The sequence below is a fragment of the Falco punctatus genome, assembly GCF_963210335.1.
Source record: "Falco punctatus genome assembly, chromosome: 1".
In the NCBI taxonomy this organism is placed as follows: Eukaryota; Metazoa; Chordata; class Aves; order Falconiformes; family Falconidae; genus Falco; species Falco punctatus.
The window spans coordinates 93,683,348-93,695,887 of NC_137580.1; positions in this window are offsets into that span (position 1 = coordinate 93,683,348).

Genomic DNA, 12,540 nt, shown 5'->3' on the forward strand with positions numbered 1-12,540 from the left:
GGGAAACTTCTAGCAGCTTCTCACAGAAGCCACCCCTGTAGCCCCCCCCAACTCCAAAACCTTGCCAGGCAAACCCAACACACAGATGGATGGATGATGGAAGGCTGAAGGGATGGATGAAGGGATGGATGGACAGACTGGCTGGCTAGAGAGCAAGGGTGGCATCTTGGGCACATTTCCTCTAGGTGATAACCAGTCTTCAACGCACCTCTCTTGCATTCCCATTACTCCCCCCTTCCCATTAGAGCTGAGCAGACCACAGGGAAGGTGCCCGTGCTCAGAGCTGGCAGGTCCCCACCACTCTTGCCGGTGGAGAGGAGGCTCTGCTTCCCCACAGGATTGCAGCGTGGACCATCTGTCCTGCACCGGGGCTGGGCACACTCCCTCCCTGTCTGCTGCTTCTCTCAGGAACAGAAGTTAGTGAAGATTTATCATAGCACTAAACCTCAAATTGAGCACATTTGAAAGAAGAACAATTTATTCATCAAAAATATAGCTTCATTTTATCTGCAATTATTCTCAAGTTAAGGCCTCATTCAGCAAGCATTTGGCTGAATAAACAGCAACTTTTTTATGTCTAAACCATCTCATTTTGACATTCCATCACAAAAACAAATGCAGGAGGACATAGCCTACCCAGACAACATTTGCAAAGTTCCCTGGCCATTTTTTTCTTTTCCAAAGTGCAGGAACTGGGGAGATGGCGGGGGGCAGCTCTTCCAGTCTTGCTTCTGACCAACATGGAAGGACTGGTCAGGCATCGTGTGGGGCACAGCAAACACAAACAGCATGGTTCATCAGGTTTCACATTAAAAGAAAGGGAGCATCCAAAAAAAAAAAAAAAAAAGACAATTGGATGCACAAACACGAACTTAAGGAACTTGTGGGGATGCTCTGCCACCAGCAAGAGTCCCGTGGGAGGACATCCTAAGGAAAAAAAGAAATACAGGACTGTGGGAAGTTACTAAAAGAGTATATTAGGTGCACAGCAGCTAAACATCCTGATGCAGAGGAACCACAGGACAACAGTAAAAGACCAATATTGCTGCATCAGGAGCACTTTAGTGTCCTGAAAATCAAAAAGGAATCCTATAAAAATAGGAATGAGGGTATAAGGATGAGTGTAAAGGGAAAGCTCAAGCACATGGGGGTAGAGCGAGAAAGGCTAAGGAGCCAAGTGAATTACAGCCAGCAAGGTGCATAAAAAGCAACAAAAGAAGTTACGGAAAGACACTGGAAGTGTAATGGAGAGCAAGGAGAGCTGGCACTTGTGTCTTGGGATGGGGAGGAGAAGCAAAGGGATTATATGGAGAAGTAAACAGTGCCTTCGTTACCATGCTTTTCCCACTGCAAGGCTGTAACCAGTATCTAGAGGAATTATCATTAGCAAGGGGATAGGAGCTGAGGTCAGTGTCAGGAAGAAAGCAGTTACAGGATGCTGAGATAAGCTCAATGTATATGAGTAGTCAGAGGTCAAGAAAAACTACCCTAAAAATGTAAGCAATCTGTGCACAATTAGCAGTAGTTTATGACAGATTTTGAAGGCTCAAGAGTTCCCAGAGAAGTGCAGAAGTCTATCTGTTAAAAAAAAAAAAAAAAAAAAAAAGAGAGAGAGAGATTAAGAAGTTGGGGAGTTACAGATCAGGCAGCCTAGCTCCAGTTCTTCAGAAAAATTTGGTACAAATTATTGAACGATCCATTGTAAACACCTAGAGGACAATAATGTGATAAAAATAAAGACTAAAAACCAGCCAACACATTTTTATTGGGAACGAATCATGTCAGGGCAATGTAATTTCCCTCTTTGCCAGGGTAATTGGTCTAGTGGAAGAAGAGGCAGCAGTGGATGTGATACATCTTAGGCAAAGCCTCTGGTGCTGTCCCGCATGGCATTCCCATAAACAAGGCAGGGAAATACAACTTGAGCAAAAACTGAGAAATTGGTGCTCAAAGTGAAGCCAGCCACGCTTCTCTGGCAGGCTGCAGGGGGGGGAGCTGCCAGAACCCTGTCCCAGGGCAGGATGGATGCCTTCTGTCACCTGCACCACAGCCGATGGGCTGGTCAGAAGGCAAGGGTGGCCCCTGGGTAGGTCCCCAAAGCCACCGGGGATCCCCAGTCCCCCAGCAGACACTGCGGTGCCAAGTTTCCCTGGGGAAGGAGGGCAGGGGCTGGTGGGCAGCAGCAGTGTGATGGAGACACATCATCCTGGGAGGGGGCTGATGGAGTTGCCTGCAAGCACGGCGCTGAGACACCCACCGGTGCTGGGGCTGGGGGCTGCGGAGACTGAGCATTGGATTTTCGGAGAGATGCAGCAAGCGGGAACATGCAGGACCGCTGTGACCGGCCCTAGTGTCCCCTGCTTAGCGCTGCAAGTCTCCTGTCTCTCCCAGCACCAAACCCCACTGGGAGGACTGGCACCCTTCCCCAGCCCCTTCAAAACATCCACAAACTAAAGCAGTTCCTCTTCACTGGGTATTTCAGGTGACGGGAAGTGCATGGCTTTGAGTAAAGCCCTGTTAAATATAAATATACACACATACTCAGATGAAAAGAATCTATTATTATTTTTTAATTATGGTTCATGCACTAAATTAAAAATGCAATTCTTCCTCCAGCCCTGCTCTTGAGACTCCTGGCTTTTAAGCGATGATCAGCAACAGCTTCAGCTCCGTCTGCCAGCTCAGCCCCGGGGCACACAGGAGGAGCGGTGGTCTCAGTGCTGCAAGCCCCAGGTAGCCAGCCAGCTGCAATGGGAGGTGATGCTGTATGACAGAGCTCCCAGTATGAACCAGCCCAGCACAAAAAACCGCCCCAGAGAGCAGAGGATCGAGCTCCAGCCCCACCTCCTTATCAGGGCAGATGGTTTCCAGAAGGGTCCCCCAAAGGCTCCTCTCTGGGCAGCCCCAACCACCACCAAGTGTTTGAATCCACTCTGTGACCTTTGCTTCCCTGTTTCCTCCACCACTGCCAAGATCTGAGAAAATACCCCATTCTCAGCACAAAATATTGCAGAAAACCAGAATGACATGCTCTTGGAGTTCAGCTTGGTGCATGCAGCCCCTCTGCCTCAAGAGGCTTGACAGTTTGGACTGGGAGGAAGGTGTGATGCTGCAATGTTTCTTTGGAGGGGAGGAGAAAAAAAAAAAAAAAAAAGCTTTTATTTTTAGAAGTTTTAGCAGCCAAATCATTGTCAAGCCGTCTGTGCTCTGCTGAGCAACACACAGTGTTGGGCACAGCCAAGAAGAGTTTTCTCACAGAGCAAAATGTCATGATAAAACTAGGTTTAATCAGAATCCCAGCACCCTTCACAGAAAAAAATGCCAAATTTTGGACAATTTGTGTATTGCTTATCATCTTTTTTGTTACCGTGACCCAGTAACGGGTGGAGCAACACAATACTGGGCCTGAACTGTTGTTTTCTTTGGGAGCATGCCATATTCCCCATTGATGTCCTCTGCTGATGCTGAACAGCCAAAAGGAGGTCTGGGAGATTAGTTCTTCTCCCCCATATCCCACCATCACCCAGCTTGGCCCTTCACTGCTGTCCAGCCTCTGCAACTGGAGATGCTTCCAAAAGAAAATAAGGAAGGGTGTGGATTGCCTTCTCGCTTCTCTTTCTTTTCTGGTTTTGGATGTTTGCCCCATCTTTCCAGGGTTCCACAATCCCATTACAGGCTCACAGAACTGCCGAGGTTGGAGGAACCTCTGGAGATGGTCTATTGCAACCCCCTGCTCAGGCAGTGTCTCCTAGAGCAGGCTGCTCAGGGCCATGTCCCATTGGGATTTGAATACCTCCAAGGATGGGGAGTACTGCTTCTCCCATGACAAGCTCCAACGCCTTAATCATCTTCACAGCTCTTTGTTGGACTCATTCCAGCATGCCAACAGCTGTCTTGGACTGGGGAACCCACAACTGGATGCAACACTCCAGATGCCATCTCACTTGTCTTTTAAAATAAAACTAGCTCTCCCATAATTGCTTGCATCAGACAGCCAGGCTGTGGGACCTGCATCTGTCCTGGCAAGAAGCTCATAACCATGACTGTCCCTACCTTGTCCCAGCCGCCAACATGAGGCCAGGCTGGCAGATCGGCATTCTGCAGCAGGACCAAGGGGACACAAGCCTGGGAAAGGGCAGCACCCTCAGCCTGGGCCAGCCCAAGGGTGGTCCTGTGGGCACCAGGGGGGAGCTGGCAAGAAGTCTGGGCTGTGCAGTGCCAGCCAGCAGCTGCGTGTGGGCATATGGTGCCTGCAGAGGTATTGCTGAGCCTGTCCTTGACACTGACTCCCAGGCACATCCCGGGGAGAATTTATTGCTTCAGATCCCTCATAAATGCCAAGTCAGTGTGTGATGGATGGGCTGGGAGCTCCTCCCAGGATGTCTCCGCAGCAGCTCCAGCAACTGTCCCTGAGAGCAGCGATAAAATGCCATTGCCACTCAGAGCGGGCAAAGCGCGCAGAGGATGGCTTTGCAAGGAGCATTTTCAAGGGAGCCCTGCCTCAGCCAGGCACCTCCAGGGCCAGAGCAGCGTGTCCCCAGGGACAGGGCAGATAGGGGATTGCCTTATGCACACGCACCCCTGCCTCCTCCAGCCCCCCGACACACATGCTCCCCGGTAAACACCCCTCACCCTATGCAAATACCTCTTACACACACACGTGCTCTTGTGCACAGCCCTGCACATGCTCACACCTGCATGCCACACACACGCACACCTTCATCCCGTGCATGTAAAGACACTGGTGGAGCTGGCTGACAACATGCTTGGGAGAAGGGCTTGTTCAGAGAGCCCAAACAGGGATTTGGGTGTCCCCAACCTGCCTGCCCTCTCCCAGCACCCTGCAGGAGCCCTGCATGCTGCCAGGGGGGGAAGAGTAGGTGCAGCGACCCAAGGGCAGCCTGGCATCTCGGTGCCACCCGGTACACCTACATCAGGGCTCCTCCAGGAGCTTGCCAAGTCCGTGCCATCTCGCAATTGTGAGCTGCAGCGAAAGGAGAATTTTGCCTATGGGAGAGCCAAATGCACCTTGCCCCCCACGCACCCCGCTGCCAGCAGACCCCAGGCTGCGGTGCTCAGGCTGGGGGGCCGTGCACTGGGGAGCTTTGGCCATGGCAGGGCTGGAGCACAGATCACGAGTTCTCAAAGAGAACCGAAGACCCACAGTGCTGGGGGGGAGTGGGGGAAGACCAGAGCAGGGGCTGCAGGAGTGTGAGGGTCTGCAGCAGGATGAATTCAGGGGTGAAACCAGTTCAAGAGTGGCCAAGACCCCGGGCTGGGGGATGAGGACAGCTAACGGACAGACCCCTCTGAGGCTGCCCCGCGGCGGCATAACAGCAGGGCCTGGCTGAGGGGTCCCCACCAGCCTTGGTGCTGGCAGAGGCTTCAGCAGAAGCCCCGGCACATCTCCAGCACGTCGCCCCTGCCCAGGACCTGCCGGCTGTGCCCCGCGGGTGTCACCCGGCAAGGAAACCGGCAGTACTGGTGCGTACTGGTGGGCACCGGGGGCTGTACGGGGCCGTGCCCGGCTGCGGTGCGAGGGATGCTGAGGGGAGCCGATCTGCTGCATCCCCGCCACCCCGCTGGTACCAGCACCGGCACCACAGGTACCGGCACGCACCGGCATCACCGCACCGGCCGGCGGAGCCGCAGCGCCACCCAGCGGCCGCGAGGCGCTACCGCCGTCCCCTCTCACCCTTCCCCCCCCAATCAGCACCCAGCGCCCCCCGCCCAGCACCAGCGCCCCCTCCTGCCCGCTCCCCGCCCCCCTCCCCCCCGACTAGCGCCAGGAGCCACTGCTGTGTGCCCCCCCGAACATGCCAAAGCTGTGCTGCTCCTCGCCATCCTCCCCGGGTCTTGGAGGGGCAGGGACATCTGCTGAAGGTCACCTCCGCATTGTGGCAGCTTAACCATCTCTGCTCCCCGAGGCAGATGCATGCACCTCCTGGGGGGTGAGCAGCCTCCTCTTGGCTACTCGTGGGTCCTGGTGCAGCTCTGGGCACCCCCCGGGACCCGGCCAGTGGAGGGGGGAACAAGGGACCTTCACAGGCAGAGTGTTGGAGCTGTATTTCTGTACCTGGGTAAGCGACACAAATCTGTTCTCTCCAAAACCCAGGGGAAAGGAGGTGCCACAGTGCTCCTGGGAAGATGCTGAGAGCAATCGCACACAAAGTGTAGTGATGGCTTCTCTGAACTTATCTCCGAGCAGGTTCATCTCTCATCTTCAGCCTGCTTTTTCCTCACCCTTAACCAGCTGCCTTGCACTTTAAAAAAAAAAAAAAAAAAAAAAAAACACAGAACAAAAAACCCACATAAAGACACCTTTTTAATAATGTAAAAAAGGTTTAAACACTTGGAATTACCCTAATCCAACTTCCTCTTATTGCTGTTTCTCTGTGGGTGAATTTGGTCCTCCTTTGGCCTCAGCATCTGGGGGCTTCTTAGAGGAGTGACTCGGTCATGATAGAGCGCTACAGGGTCCCTCCTGCTGCAGAGCAGCTCAGGAGTCAGCACAGCCCAGGAAGGTCCTTCTGCAGAGCCTCTCAAGCCTCACAGGGATGGGCTGACTTGTCCTCCTGGCAAGACCTGAGTGCCAGAATTCACAGAAAGAAGATGGAGTCACACCAGTTCTCCAGCATGTTCCTTGTTAAAAGCATGTGCATCCAAAAGCCAGCTTGTCATGCACAGATGTGTTGAGTAACAGTTTGGGTTTGGTTGCCCATAACCAGACCTTGCAATAAGATGCCAGCACCTCATTTCCACCAGGTGGCTGATCTGAGCTGTGTTAGGGCTGTTCTGGTGCAGCAATGGTTGGACAGCATCTGCTGTGCACAAGCAGCCAGAGGAGTAAAGCCCTCTGGCCACCTCTGGGCTGGCAAGGGAGTGGGATGAGGTGATGGGACAGCCATCCCCACAAGATGTGAGGCCGCTTCAGTGTCTGCTTCTGGAATATCCACAGCTCCAGAAACAAGAAATATTGGGAAACCCCAGCGAAAGTTATCTGTCATGGTGGTAACATCACCTCTTACACTGGCAGAACATGACCCAGCTGGAGCAGAGCGGCTCTCAAAAGCACAGAAGTAAAAAATTCAGCAAAAGGAACAACCTTTGTTGGGTCCGTCTGCCAAGTCCTGCCTGGATTTTGTCCAACTTTACCCTTTAGGCCTGAAATTTTCCATCCTGGAGTCTTTTTCTTTCCAAGTTTCAGTGCGAACAGTCACAGCCAGAGGAACAAGAAGTGCTGAAGCTGGGGCAGCCAAACACCCAGAGGTCTGCTGGGGCGGGGGGGGGGGAAGGGCAGCCCTTCATCAGAGCAGCAGATGAGCTTTCAGAGAGCAAGCTCACTTTTTCCAGCTCTATCAGCAGCTCTAATGAGAGAAAATGACTTTGTTTGGCCTGCATTAAGAGAAAAATAAATCAGTCACTCCAGTGGAAAGCTGTCACATCTCCAGCTTGTGAAACAGGGGCGTGGAGTGTTGCCTTCTCCTGTCCCCAGGAAAATCTGCAGAAATTTGGCTGGGGACATTGAAGAATGACTTGAATTCTCAGACAGTCAGGGTGTGAGTGCTGGTGACAGCTGTCAGCACTGCTGTCCCAGCACTGGGGTCCACTTACCATCCCTGGTGGAAGCATCCTCCAGAGCATTGGGGTGGGCTCCATCCTAGGCTAATCCTCATCCTGCGGTCCTGGGGTGGCTGTCATGGCTGTGTGACAGCAGGAACGGGGCTCAAGGATGGCAGAGCCATGGGGGTCTCTGGCATCTCCAGATCAGCCTTTCCCTTGGAGGAGCATTAGATCAAGCCATGGCTTGGATCCCTCTGAGGAGGGATGCTCCCTTTGATACTTCCTCGAGCAAAGAATTAAGAAATTACATATAAAAGCCTGACCAGAAGGAGCTTGGAATATGCAAAATGAAGCCACCAAAGTGACAGAATTCAGCACTGAAAAAAAAAAAAAAAAAAAAATATCAGTGTTTCTAGGCAGTAAAATTCATCTTGAAGTGACACCAGCCATGCAGCCTGTTTTTTGCAGGTCATGTTCATCATGCAGGATGGGAAGAGGAGGGGGACACGAGGATGGGGAGGAAGGATGCCATCATCTGCACACCCTACTCCATCCGGTGCTGACACCTGAAGGTGGGCAGCAAGTGCTGCAGTAAGAGAAAGGGGCAGTGAAACATCACCCCGGAGCAACACCTCCCGGGGTCTGCTGAGCAAATTGCAAATCCCTCACCTGGGGAAAGGCGAATACAACAGAGAAGCCTGTGGGCATGCAAAGACCTGGTCTGGAGAGGTGGGGGGGCACAGGGGTGGTGGCTTACACAGAAGACGTAAAGGGTGAAAAAAATGTGAGTAGGTCAACAAGACTGCAGTCTGTAGTGAGCGAGGAGACATGGGTTTAGAGATGCAAAAGTGGACGAACCCTCTTTGAGCATCCCCTGGCTCTGCCGTGTTCAGCCCAGCTCAGGGGCAGGAGCTGGCTGGTATCATAGGGCAGCAACTGCAGGGGAGATGGAGAAGGACAGGAGATGCAGCGGGTATGGATCCTGGACAAAAGCAGATGGAGAGCTGTGTCCAGCTGGTCTGTCAGATGACGGATGGTTTGCACGCTGCTGCTGGCTGCTCTGGCCAGAGAGGCAGGCACAGCCGGCACTAGCAACCAGCAGCCTCAGTCACTAGTCTCTTTTTCTCCTTCATTTGTCCCAGAAGACCCCTGTCCTCCCCTTCTCCAGCTGTGCCTGGCTGTCAGAGAGGTCAGGGTGCTGGTGGGAGAATGGGGGACCACAGGGTCCTCCAGCAACTCCCTCTCTGGGACCTGGCAAGCCACTTGCTCCCAGCAGGAGTGGCTGAGCCCAGAGAGGTGAAATGACCCCAGAAAAGTCAATCTCTTTTCAATTCTATTTTTTTCTCTCCTTTTTTTGTATTTTCAGTCATCTTGCACTTGGAGGGGAGCATCAGGCCTTTTCCTGGGTGTCGTCCCTTTTTGGGGGCAGCTCTGTGTTTCCCTGGAAGAGGAAAATAAGAGAAAAGCACGACGTTTCCTATGAAGTATTTGCCTGTGAAAAGGAGGAAGGTGGGAAAACACCACAAAAACACAGAAAACAGAACAGCTTTTCCCCTTTCCATATGGATATCTCAGGAGCACAAGGGGAAAAGGAACATCTTTGCTTCCACTTTGTTCCACTGGAACAGAAGTCCAAGAGCCACTCTCAGTTAAATACACTGAAAGTAAAGAAACAAAAACATGAGACATTTGGAAAAAAAGACAAGTATCAACTGGCTGCTGCAAGCTGGGAATCGACCTGTCTCCTGAACCTGACCCAAACCTGCCTCCAGAGAGGAGCAGTCTCTGGGCGGTGGACATCAAGGCTGTGCAACCAAAGGGGCTTTGCTGGGGTTGTAGCAGCCCTCAGATCGATGAGGTTGCACTGTGAGACATCTCTGCTTCCCAAGGCACAGTAATTAAGAGCATATTTTTAGAAAAATGAGCCACCACATGAATCTAAGGAACAGCCAGGTTCTCAAGGCTAAGGGTGGTTTGAGTTAATCTGCTACAGCCTTGAGAGTTCTGCTTATCCCAAGTCCAATGATGGCTGGTTGCCCCCAGACTGCTGCAGGGAGCCCTGCCCTGAGCCCCCAGCACACTGGGCTCCCACACATGCACCTGAGGGGTCTCCAGCTCAGCTCAGGAAGCCCAGCTCCATGGGCCTGGCCAGGGGATGCTCCTTGCAAAAAGGAGTAGAGGGGCTCCTTAGTAGCATCACCTGGGAGGAACCTGAGAGGTTTGGGAAGACACTTGCTGGTAAGCTATCCTTGGTGGCAACTGGCCCCCAGGGACTGCCAGCCCCAGGCACATATCTCCCTGGGCTCATGTCTCAGCAGCAGCTCTTGATGGGGGCAGGAGAGGCACAGCCAGCCCCCACCAAATGCTCCAGCTGTCCCTGCCCAGGCTGGGCCCGTCTGCCTCCCGCCCATCTCTGAGGGACCCACGTCCCTGCTCCACCAGGGAAGCAGAGCCAAGCAGCCCCTTCCCTCCACCCAGCCCTGCCTCTGCCCCAAAGCACTCCTCTCCATTGCCTTCCTGTCCCTGCTGCTTTGCTGGGAATGCTCCCTCAGCACAAGGTGTTTAAATCATTCATGAAGGGCTAAAACAGAGCTGGCTCCCTTCCAAGCACTCTGGCATCTAGGCTCTGCAAACAACCCACCCGCCAAGGGAGTCAGCTTGGAAAAAAGGATTTTTATGTCTATTCCCCAGACCCCACTTCTACAGAAACTTTCCAGCAAGATCCTTTCTCAGCTTTAAGCACAGCAAAATTGTTTCAGGCATTCACTGACCTTCCTTTTCCCCCAGGCACGGTTGTGGACATCTCACATGACCCACTTCTGCCCACAGATGGAAAAGCAGAGGGACCCACTGCAAAAAAAAAATAAATTACCTGATGCAGGAAGTCTGATGTGCCTTTCCTTGCCTCAGATATTTCCTAGACGTCCTTTCAGAGGCAACCTCTTTTTTTATATATATATATATATAGCTTTGACCTTTATGAGTATAGGAATTCACCCAGGTATTTTCTCGTAGCTGCTGAGCCACACCAGACCTGCAGGAACTCAGAGGGAGAATCAAGAGGACATTTATTCCCTATGCTGCAAGCAATTCACCGAAAATCATTGGGATGCTAGTGGAAAATGCCAGGGATCAGCGCCCAGCCCAGCTTCCCAAATCCCAGCTGTAACTGAAGGAGCAAAGTCCGAGACAGCCAGGAGATCAGCTGCAAAAAGAGCCCCCCAGCATCTCTTTCTGCCAGCAGAGTCTGTGGCAGCTCTCACCGGGGCTCCCAACCCACAGAAACACCCCCGGTGCTTGAGCTCCTGCCCTGTGACTCCCTAGGTAACTACCAGCAAGTCCCCAAAACTCCTTACTCCGGTCCTGTAGATGCCAGAGACGAAGTGCTGCAGCCTCACGCTGCCTGTGCAGCACCGGGATGGGTTCATGGGAGGACAGACCACCTTCTCCACCCCACTGCCACACACCACAGCAAAGCAGAGGGGTGCTCCCAATGGTCTGTACTGCAGCACAAGCCAAAGCCACCCCTGGGAGGGTGACAGAGAGGGTGACAGGGCTGCTTGGAGGAGTTAGAGAGAACCAACTCAATTTGGATACACCCTGTCCTAGGGCTGGGAGCTCCTGTGCATCCCTTGAGGGTTTTATTCCCATCAGTGTGGATATTAGTGGGTCTGGGGTCTACCTGAAGAGTGGCACAGCAGGAGATGAAGCTTCTTGAACAGAAAAATAACCCTCAGCCAGGTGATGAGCCACATGCAGTTGCAATCTGGGAAACGCTGTCCCCACCTCCACCTTCTCCTGGGTTTTGCTGGTGGGTCCATGGCAGACGGCTGCCCCTGCCCCGTGCTGGGGAAGGACCACAGCTCCTGGCCACCCCATCATGTCCTGCTCCAAGGGGCACATTTAGCAGAGCTAAACCCTGTTCCCTACACCCCTGCCTGCTGGGTGGCAGAGTGCAGATGTCCCTCCTGGCATGCTGCCCTGGGGTGGAAGCGGTTCAGTAGCACTGGTGCCGGGCATGAGTCAGGCATATGGGCAGCGTGAGAAATACTCGATGGAGAAGGATCTGAATCAGCATTCTCCAGGGAAACCGTAGAGGACGGATGCTGGAAGCGCAGGGTGCCTGGCACAGCAAGGGCTGTTGGAGCAGGCAGCGCTTGAGGGCTGGCAGAGCTACGGGACAGTGTGGATTGAGCCCTCATCCCAAGGATGGGGCAGGATTGCCCCAAGCCCAGCATCGGGCTGGAGGAAGATGATGGTGAGGAAGGCTGATGCCCACACCCCAGTGATACGGCACAGCCCAGCAGCCCCCGGGTCACGCACCCATGCCTACTTCTACCAAAAGCAGGAGTGATTTCCACCTCACAGCTCTCCCTCCCAGGCGCCATCAGTGCCTGCTGCTGCTTGTTGCCATCCATTATTTTCACAGTGTCAAAAATGCCTCTCGGCCGAGCGCTGCCCCATGAAATATGCATGCTGTGGCCTCCCCCTTTCCAATCCTCCACCTCCTCCTGCACTAAATCCCCTTCTCCTCTATTTGTCTCACATACAAATTCATTTCTTTCCATCTTATGGCTTCTCAAGCTATCAATAACAGTCTCTCCCCAGCTCAGCACCGTCACCACTGTGGTAGAGCGTGCCTACTGAAGGACTCAGGTGCACATTATCAGGCCTGAGGCACACTCCTCATGTAGGATACAGCAGCATGGTTGCATTTGCTATGTGGGTACCCATGCCTTCCCATGCCAGCTACAGCCACCATGTCAGTAGGAGTAGACCCTAGGCATACACAATCCTCCTCTGCGCCAGCAGCATCACAGCACTATCAAAACTAGCTGGCTGCAACAGAGCTTTTACGATCACAAACCAGGTTAGCTTCAGTAAGTAGTTTCAGCGCCTTGCCCTGACACAGCCACCAACCCCCCACAAAGCTTCAAAAGCTTATCTGCTGTCTTTGCTGTTTCTTCATCCTCTTCA